The following is a 9,124-nucleotide window of genomic DNA, read 5'->3' as shown; positions in this document are numbered from 1 at the left end:
ATGGAATTATTAAGGAGATTGCATCGCACGTGTAGTTGTTTCTTCTTTAAAATCAAGGTAAGCTAGTAAAAGCTTCAGAAGCATGGGCATTTGCAGGGATGAGTAATGTGTCTTTTGTTCATAATGAGCCCCCAAAGGACGGACATTGGGATTCCAGTTTAAAGAGGATTTTCCCCCATCCCACTAGCAAAGCTTATCTAGATGCAGATTGCATAATCGTATGTGATCAAGCTGTAGCTATTACATCGTTCCCATGAGCTGTTACTGGAGTGCAGGTAATGCCCTTAACCAAACATTCTAATAATTTCTTTAAAATCTCTCCTACTGATAATCGTGTGCACGCTTCTATGCAGACAGAATCCGAATCGATGAAGATGTGCCAGCAAACCGACCAGAAGAATTGATTAGATTGTAATCTAGAGCTACACGAGCCTAAAGCCAACACCAAACAAGAGAATCGAGAACCAAAGACGCTCGGGTAGAGAGACTCTAGCAGGAAGGAGATGCAATTCTTTCAAGCAAGAAGGCTAAAACTCTCAACAACAAAATGAAGGAACTACAGAGGCAACAGACTAAGCACCAATGAAGCTACACTAAGACCCACATAGGATTGTCACAAAGCCACAAGAACTGAGTGCTTAGAGGACCAACCACAAAAGGTAGAACCACACACACCATAGCTCAAGCTAGCTATAGCCCATGAAAGCAGCTTTATGTCAAAAACACGAGATCTCATTGTGAACTACAGGTGGCACAAACAAGGAGGACTATGTCAGACCTATTAATCATTGGTAGACCACAAAAAACTCCTTGGCAACCACATAAAGAACAGTTAGTCAATATTAGATAAAATGGGGAAATCCCAATTCCCATAAGAAACATGCTATTCTAGTGAACCTTTATAAGCTTTTGCTAAACCCCCTCATGTGACATATCATTGGAAATATCTCAAATAGTAGAATCTAAATCTGCAATTTCTAACAAATTTGGAGTTTGTATGTTTGATATATAGAAAGAATAAGATTAAAATTGCATTCCCAAAATGCATCATTATTCCCATTTTATCTAATATTGCCTCTACCTAGTTTGAATATGCCTATTCATCAAGAAATTTAGAACATAATAATCAAATAATCCATCAAGGCTTCATGGCAAAAAATTCCACTAATGCCCTTCTAAATACTTGACTATTAAAAACAAAGGTTACTAAACAAGCTCTAGACTTCTTACTTTCTTTCACCGCCATTAAACATTTAATTAATAACCTTTAGACTTCTTACACTCTCTTTGTTGCTGGATATACACAGAAACACCTATATACAATTATACATACATGCATACATACATACATACATGCATACATGCATGCATACATAACAAAGGTTACTAAACAAAGCTCTGATTTTCTTACTTTCTTTCACTGCTGTTAAACATTTAATTAATAACCTTTATACTTCTTACACTCTCTTTCTTACTGGATATACACAGAAACACCTATATACAATTATACATGCATACATACATACATGCATGCATGCATGCATACATACACATATATATGTATACACACACACTCACATATAGACAGCTATATAACCAAATATAAATAAAAATCTATATTAAATTTTAAAAATAATGGATGAACAGAAGGAAAAGGGCTATAGAAGACCTTTTTAAATAACGTGAAACCTAGTCATAGGAGAAAGCCAAACATCAACCTGCCATTGCATGACTATATGTATATAACCAACGGCAAGTTTTATATATATACATTAAACGTATAGAGAAAATTAATCATTATCTTTCATGACATATGTCATGAGAAATATGTCATGTAATAAGCAAAAATAAATCATTCATGACATATGTCATGAGAAATTTATCCGTCATTGATTTGGAAAGCATGAAAGTTCATTGAAATTTGCAACATAGGGTGGAGTTTCATCCATCATACCCTATTACACACACTTGGTAGTGGTCTTTTGAACTTGTATTGAAGTATCCACGTTTTTTCTTCAGACCATTTTGAAGTTAGTAGTATCTTGGTATGTTTTTTTAATTTTTGTTTTTGTGTGTGTGTGTGTGTGTGTGTGTGTGTGTGTGTTTAGAATTCATTATCCCCTCAATGATTGAGCCATACAATCGATTCAGTCATAGATTGACCTTAAACTAAACAATTAAAATTTAAAAATAACTCAAAAATTGAGATTTAAACATTTTAAAGAAATGAGATATAATTTTATTTCAAAGGTATTACAGCCAAACAAGGTAGGTTTACAAAAGTGTAGAATCCATCCGGTAGTCCAGGCTCTAAGGTCAGGGTTCGCTTACCTACCACCATCCAAGAAAAACTAGGTGTTAGAACATCATAGTTTCAATTGGGTAGACATGTAATGCCTGTATTCTCTAGCATGTTATTGCTTTATCAAGGAACAAAGACATCTATCTAGATTCACATATATTAACTTTTTGCACGCAATATGTACAATCAGTGTCACCAATCCATCATTAGCCTGCTACCAAAGTGTGTGAGGCATTAAGGGGGGTGGTTCACACCCTTAAAAGAAAAAAAGAGAAGGTGAGGGATAATACACTCCCTTAGGTTAGTCAACATCAACTTTTTACCAAAGAGGAATACTAACATGTCAAAAATAACTAAGTAAATAACAATTGATTAAAAAAATACTAGAATCACTGAGGGATAAATCACCATTTTAATAGAATGCAAAAGTGGGGGGTAGTCCACACCCAAGGGAGACTATTACTTATAAATCATTAAACCATGCTTGAGAGAATAATTTAAAAATGTCAAAATTTTAAAGTGAAAGGCCTTAAAGGAGTGCTAAACATTCATAAAGGGGGTACTCCACACAAAAGATTTTAAAAGATATAAGTTCAAGAAAACTAATATTTGTAAAGCTTGAAAAAAACCTAGAAAAATTAGGGTACTTTAAAAGTTTGAAAAAAATTCAACAAAAACATTACTTAATAGTTTAGAAAAAATAATTACGGCTATAATGATTTTTAAATAAAGAATTAGTTAAGGGGGGGAAATCAAACCCTTAGGTAATAAATCTTAAGGGCCATTATAAAAAAGTAATAAACAATTAGGAACAAAAATTAATGTTACTTTGTTACATCTATACAAGAGAATATATATATATATATATGCAACAATACGTATAACCATATGTAAAAAGAAAAAGTCATGCAATCAATAATTAGTATAAATCTAAGTCTATATATAAAAAGATAGGGTATAAATACAGAGAGAAACACAATAAACCTATGGACAACAAAATGGAGAAGGACTCTAAGGAAAGTAAAAAACTAAGGGGTAAAATAAATAAATAAACATATATATAAATGTGCACACGTGAAAATTTATTTGAAAAATTAAACTACAAATCTAAGGGTTAATAAACGTGCATACATTAAAAATTACTTAATAAAATAACCTAAAACCAATGAGCATGCAAAGTACGTGTCAGTGGAAAGAACTTGTAGGCCTATTTAACACTAACATCTCTATGATTTTGGTCGATCTCCATGCAACAAAGATAGAAATGATAATGCGCCATGAACTCTGGAGTCGTAAAGTTGAGGAAAGAGAGTTGGAGCTATCCAATCAATAATACAGAGGAAGGTGGTGTTCATCGAAGTGGGAAGAGCAGGGACTTGCGTAAAAGAACTAGTGCTATGATAGCCCGCAGAAGAAGCAAGCTACAAGTCATCACTCACAACCAAGTAGGAAGCTTGTGGGTCAACTAATACATAATATCTATGACCTGATGTTATATCTATGCTATTGGAAACCAAAAAACTACCGAGTGAGCTACAAGGGAGACTGGTCGAAGTTGTGACAAGCATGAAGCCATGCAAACAAGGTACGTAGAGCAAAAGTCTCCTATGGCATCAAAATCTTGTGAGGCATGTGATGACCAACCAAGTGCTATCGTATAAACCGTGCCCATGAAAGCAAGAACAATGGAAGATGAGTTGAGGACCCTGATCCCAAAGCTCGCGATGATGAAGCTGTGTACTAACGAACTGCATATAGTACTCCAAAAAATCCAATGCCGATAAGCAAGAAGCAAGTGAAACCAAGCATTGAGTAGGCTCGTAGCTTGGCAAGCTAGTTGAGAGTGAAGATGCCACTTCATAGTAATGATCATAGTGAAAAAGGCAAGCGAGGAGCCCTTGAAGAAGTAGATCAGCAAGGGTAGGCAAAGTAGAAATGTTAAGGCAATCAGACCCTACTTCAATGGAAACTTTTGCAAGAGGCTCATGCCAAGAAAGACCACCAAGTGTAAGGAAGAAGAAAACCACACAGATGAGAAGGAAGTGTAAGGGGACCTATGTGGAGGTTGAAGGAGAAGAGAGGGCATGTGACCTGGTCATGACTCAAGGTGGTACGTAGCATAACAGTACAGCAAGAGACAAAGAAAGTATGTAGAGCCAAAAGGCATGCGAGGAGGAGAATGAGGCACTTGGCGTCTAAGGAAATGGAAAACCACCCATATGCAGCCAATCGACACACAAGTAAGATCATGAGACAACAAAACTAGCGACAGTAGGGAGGCAGAACTAGATAAGAGGGAAGGAGCTGGATACTCGATACCCATGGGTTTCCACCGCCAAATTTTGAAGGCACTTACCTATAAAATTCAAACCACGTGATAAGCTTTGTAAGGCACTATGTATGGTAGTTAATGCTTGCAAGGTGGTGGATGGTAGCAAAAAAGACTCCGAGGAAAATGGCAAGATTTTTGGGGCAAACGAGGGGAAGGACTACCAAAAAAATGTTCTTGTTTGAGCTCTATAAGACCCATGAATGGACCACCAAAATAAGACTTCTATTAGCTCTATATGCAATATAACCAGACCACCAAATTGATTCTATCAAGAGAGTATTACAGTAAATAGAAATATAACACATAAAAAGTGTATGGGACAAGAGGACCTAATTAAATATGCAAATAATTATTATAAGTTTAAGTGCTTACAAGGATTGGAGAAAGTAATAATAAGAGACAGAAGGGGGAAGGGGGGAAAATAAAGGTGTTAGGGGAATTTGAATAGTTCACAAGTGGGAGTGGAAATTTGTTGTGGCATATAAGTGCCAGTGTGTCAAAGAAAATGGAAGAGAAAGAGAGAGAGAGAGAGAGAGAGATAATGCATGTGTGTGTAAAACTGAAAGTGAATAAAATGTTTTAAGAATTAAGAGAAAGGTTTTACTAGGCAAAAGAAAAGAGTTGAGGAAAAGGTAAAAAGTAAAGGGTCATAAATATATATATATAAAGAAAAAAAGCCAAAAAGGTGGTTAAAGACATCAAACCTAGCATTTAATAAATAAAAAGTAGATTTATTAACTATAAAGAAGTAAATAAAGTCATCGTAAGAAGGTCACGGCCATACTGGAGCTACAAAAAGTGACACAGGAAGAAGGTCGCAAACATAGTTATGACCAAATGAGAGGAGGATAAAAGGCAAGAAGATAACAAGCAAGAGGCCGAGCACCAAATGGGGTCACTCTAAGAGTATGAAAGGGAAGATCAAGATACGAAAGAGAAGCCGCGCGATAGAGAGAAGGAGGGAACATGAGGTCGAGCTACAAGAAGGGGAGAATGAAAGTGAGCATGCAAGCATTTAAGAGAGTCGAGTAATAGATAAGGTAGAGGCAAGTATAGGGATAGGGGGGCGATGGCAGTTATACAAGAATAGCGGTGAGTGGGAGTGGGGGATAGAGTAGGGATAGTGTAGGTTAATACCTAAAACCATAATTAGGAAAGGGGGAGAAATATTAGGATAGGGATAAATATGGCTAGGGATGACTTAGGGCAAAGAAGCTCAAAATTTCTCAACGTGTGTAAATAAAGAGGGGGAAAAAAGGTTTAGGTAGGGTTAATTAGGAGAAAAGAAGGGGAGGATAAAAAAGGGGGAAACAAATTAAAGTGTAAAGAATAAAAAGTGGGAATTAACAGGAAGGGAAAAAGGAAGAGGGGGGTCGGTGGTAAGGTTCAAGGGGTTCAAGGAGGTATTGTTACTAAGGGGAGAAATAAGGTACAATTTAAAATTTTATATAATGCATAAGGGAAGGAGGGAAAAAAAATTTTAAGGCATAAGTTAAAAATATATTAAAAAAGAAATAAAGAGTAGGGAAAAGAAAGAGAGCATCTAATAAAATGGACCATATCATGTCTTAATTAAATCCAAAATTTTAAAATAACATAAAGAAAATAATATTGCAAATCTAAACATATAAAAACATATATTGTGTGTGTGTGTGTGTGTGTGTGTATCTATTAGGGGGGTGAGGTGGGGAGGTTTTTTTTTTTTTTAACTCACAAGTGTCAGTATAATTGAGAGAATGAAAGTGTGTGTGCATGTCATGAGAGCATATATATGGGCTACTATGAGCACATATTTCATTTGCTCACATTAGCAATGTATACGCTCTTTAGAAGTATGTATGTGCTAATGTAAGTGTATATGCACACATGTGCACTCCTATATGTGCACATCTTCACACTCTCACATTAGCACATACATGCTTCATGAGAGTGTATACATGTGCTAATGTGAGTGAATAGCCACATACGTACGCACCTTAGCGCATGTATAAGCTCTCATGAAGCATGTATATGCTAATGTTTGCACATATGCAAGCATGTGCACTCTCATATGTGCACATGCATGCACATATGTGCTTTGTGAGAAGGCATACATGCACGAAGAGCATATAGGTGCACATGCGCTCAACTTAGTGCATGTATGTACTCTCATGAAGCATGTATGTGCTAATGTGAGAAAGATTACACAATCTCCCACTTTTTTGGAGAAGGATTATGCAAGATCCCATGGCTCCCATCATCTACTCGTGAAGCTACTTAAGAAAGATAGCTACATCGAGGTAAACTCCATCTCTAGCTTAATTTAACATTATGTTTATTGTCGTTGTTATGTTTTTGGTTAATTTGTACTTGCTTCAAGAACTAATTAAGATTATATTGGTTGGATTTATTCCCAAGGAGAGCATCTATTCCCTTGGTGCAAGGAGGATATGTCCAACAAAGAGTAAGGACTTTTCGATGTCCTAACATTTCACCGTATCCTATCTTTTCATTTAGCTTTATATCTATTTGCCAAAATAGTTTCATGTAACTAGCTTGTTTTGTATCGGTTAGCCATTTAATACCCAAATGGTCATATGCAAGGATAAAAAATTTCGTTTTTTGCAATTTAGATGTTTATTCAAAAGCATTATGGTCTCTTATCTTGGTCTCATACATTAATATTTTTTACAGCTTAGAAAAATGGTTTTAAGCTTTTGATGTGTAAAACATTTTTCCTTTAATACTAAACTAATTCACCATTACAAGGGTGAATAAGGATAGGGTGAGGTCGATCATAGTTGGTATGCACCCTACTTACAAATTGCTACACTTTGGCCATAAAACATTTTATGCAAAGAGTTGGTATAATCCCTAGTAATTATCAAGGGGTTTTATTAGTATTATGGTACTATTAACTAGAAAAGAAATCAAGACATGAGGCTAGACACTAAGCATGGCGACGCTCGAGGGCCGTGGGGGAAAGGGAACGTGAGGGGAGAAGCGTTAACATGGGTGGGGAAAAGAGATTAAGAGGGGTGGTAATGAAGAGGGAGACTATGGCGCAAGGGGGAAGGGAGAGGGGGAAGAGGAGAATGTACATGATGGGAGGTGGAATGTAGAGATGGAGACATCAAGGGAAGAGAGTCATGCTTTATTTAAAAGGAACGATGGGGGAAATCAAAGTACTAGCATGGTGGCTTTACAAGAATGAGCGTGTCACATCAAGGAATAGCCCCCTCCTTTTATAGCCAAGAGAGGGGGTCTCTCCCAATAAATGCATCCTCCCACATGCATGGTGTGTGTGGAGGAATCTCCTATATGGGCTAGGTGGGTATGCACTCTCAATCGTGTGCGACAACCCTTTGCCTCATAAATCAAACCCCATATCCCAAGTCTAAGATACTCCCTTGGTCCCTTCTCAATTTTATAATACGTTCAAACATATAGGAGGACAAGTGGAGGGTTGACACAAGAAATCTTGCCACCTCATCCTACTTTCCCCATTATTTAACTTGCATTCTTGGACTATCTACACCCCCCCCTGACATGGGCCTATCCTACATGGAGGAAATAATCCAATATAATATCCATCTCCACCTATTTTATATTACTTTTCCCATGGTCCTTGGGCCATGTCTCACTAAATGCAGGCATGGGACCGCCTAGGTGGAGGGGTGGCACATGGAGGAACCATGCCACCTCAAAATTTTATAATATTACTACCATGGATTATGTACAACACACCTAGGGGTCCTCTTATGTGGAAGGGTGGCACATGGTCATGCCCTGCCACCTCAACCATGGCCCTATGCACACCATATTTTATTATACTATTGCCACACATACAAGAGCACACACATATTTATGCCTTTTACCTTGGTCAAATTTATCCATAATAGTACCAATAAAATTTTGCTCAAGCACTACCCTTGGTGATGGCCTATTCTCTTGTAGTGAAGCTCAAAAGTTTGATTATGATCAACCACCTACAACATAGGTGCAGCTACTAGTGCAACATAAGGGTCTCAAAGATCTTTCTTTGAGAATCATCTCGGTCAAAGAAGTTTCATTTTCCTTTAAATTGTCGATAAAACCATGCCACTCTAAGGAAAATTTTGTATATATTCAATATTATAAGGTTAAAGCCCTCAACCTTAGCTAGATCTATCTCAACCCCATTGCAAGACATAATATTCCCAAGATAATGAATCTTCTCCATAAAGAATTCACACTTTCTTATCTTAGCATACAACTTATTCACTTGTGGCAAGCTGAACACCTCTCTAAGATGCTCTAAATGCTCTTACTTAGTATTACCAAAGATAAGAATATCATCCAAAAGGACTATAAAATACTTATCTATGTAGGGGTGCAAGACACCATCCAAGTGTGTCATGAAAAGTTTAATTAAAAAGTAGCACATAATCAAAAATTTGTAAAGCCCAAACTTAATTCTAAATGTAGATTTGGAGACATCATACGTTGTAAATTAATCTTGGTAAATAACT

Source organism: Dipteris shenzhenensis, chromosome 18 (assembly GCF_047967505.1).
Source record: "Dipteris shenzhenensis isolate YYH24624 ecotype China chromosome 18, Dip_SZ_1.0, whole genome shotgun sequence".
Lineage (NCBI taxonomy): Eukaryota > Viridiplantae > Streptophyta > Polypodiopsida > Gleicheniales > Dipteridaceae > Dipteris > Dipteris shenzhenensis.
Note: the sequence above shows the minus strand (reverse complement) of the source record.